We start from the raw sequence: 1,763 nt of genomic DNA on the forward strand, positions 1-1,763 counted from the left end.
GCCCCGCGTGGGGCTGCCGCTCTCGGGCTCTGCAGTGCTGCGTGTCCCCAGCTCCTGGTGACGCTGCTAGGGACTGGCTGGGGGCTGTGCCCCAAAGCAGGGTGCTGAGGCTCGGCTTATGCGATGGCAGCAAACACAAAGCACCTGCTTTGCCAATGCAGTGGTTCTTGGCATCTCCAGAACCCTGTGAAGTACTTCCCAGATGAGGAGACCACAGAGCAGAAAGACTCATGATCAGAAACTATGTGCACACGATTGTCACTGTTTCCTCCCTCTCCAAATCTTTGGTTTGATGTGGGAATTGCCTGTGGTTGTGGCTCATGGTCCCCCCAGTCCCCATCCCTTTCCTGCAAGTGCAGGGACAGGATTTCTGTGGGGCAGAGGGGGCCACAAGGGGTTCCCAGTTCCTACAGGACCTGGAGGAAAAATCCCAAATAGGTTCTTGTAACAAAGCAAGGACTGCATATGGCACTGGTGAGAGTGAGAAACAGTGTTCACCAAAGGAAGGAGGAATGAATTTCTGTGCTGTTGTGAAACACCTGACTGATATATCCAGATGTACCCAGGCCACCTGACTCTCTACCTTACTTACTGGAAGCTGGAATTCTCTCAGCCACGGGTCAGTGTCTTCTGTCTGCACCCTAGGAGGGTAATGGGGGGTGAGTGGATCCATGCAGCTCCTCTCTATCAGGCAGAGTCTGCCAAGGCTGGGATCCACCCGTGCCAGTGAGTGCCAGCCCTACCTATGCAAATTCTAAAATGTCGTATCAGTAATTCCCTGCCTTTGACTTCTGGGGAACCTCTGGACATCCTTCAGGCTGGGTATTTTATCACTTGTTGTTCTTGGGGTGGTAGGGAGTGCAAGGATGGGATGGGATGGGACAGGATGGGACAGGATGGGATGGGCTAGGAGTAAGGCTGGGTTGTTGGTATGGAATTGATGCAAATAGGGTTCCTATACAGGGGTGATCAGGGTTATTGCCGAGGCAGTGATAGCTATTGATGAGAGGTTTTAAACATTGTTTGGCTGTGCTTGGAGTAAAGTTGCACTGGAACTGAAGAGTTTCTAAGAATAAGCTCAAAGCTGTGCAGGCAGGGCTGGAGAGGGTTAAGGGAATGGTGAGATCTAATCAGAACTGCTCCCTCATCAGTCTCAGATGAGTGGCCACATATAAAACCAGATGGGGAATATCTATCCATTTACCCGTAATTACTTATTTCCACGCTTGCTCTCACAGTCCACACTGGTGATCACAGTTTTCCCACGACAACTCAGGGCTCAAAAGTCCTTTGTGCTTCAGAGCTAAGGCAGAGACAGGAGCTTCTGAAAACTTCTGGTTCACCCTGTTCCCATTTGGGGGTTCCTACATTTCAGGTTGACCAGAGTCCCCAAGCGTAATGCTGTCCCTGCCCTGGGGAGCCTGAAGGTGTCCCACCATGCAGGTGCTTTGGTGCAGCCTGTGGCCCAAAACCCCAGCAGCTTCCTGGTGGTGCTGATCACAGTCCAGTCCACAGGTCCAGGAGAATTTCATGACTTACTTGTTTGGGTTTTTTTTTTTTTGCTATCTATCTGGAAAAATATTTAAGTTAAATGTTTCAGATTTCAGCCACAAACTCCTTCTCTGGACTTTCCAGAACTGAAGGTGCCATCTGCCTGCTAGACAAGATTTTGGACCTTTCTAGCTCTAATGGGAGGGGAAGGCTGAGGGCTGTCCCCAGTGGGTGTCACCTAGGCTGGGATTTGTTTCAGTCACCACGAGGAT

Source organism: Acanthisitta chloris, unplaced genomic scaffold (assembly GCF_000695815.1).
Source record: "Acanthisitta chloris isolate BGI_N310 unplaced genomic scaffold, ASM69581v1 scaffold26184, whole genome shotgun sequence".
In the NCBI taxonomy this organism is placed as follows: Eukaryota; Metazoa; Chordata; class Aves; order Passeriformes; family Acanthisittidae; genus Acanthisitta; species Acanthisitta chloris.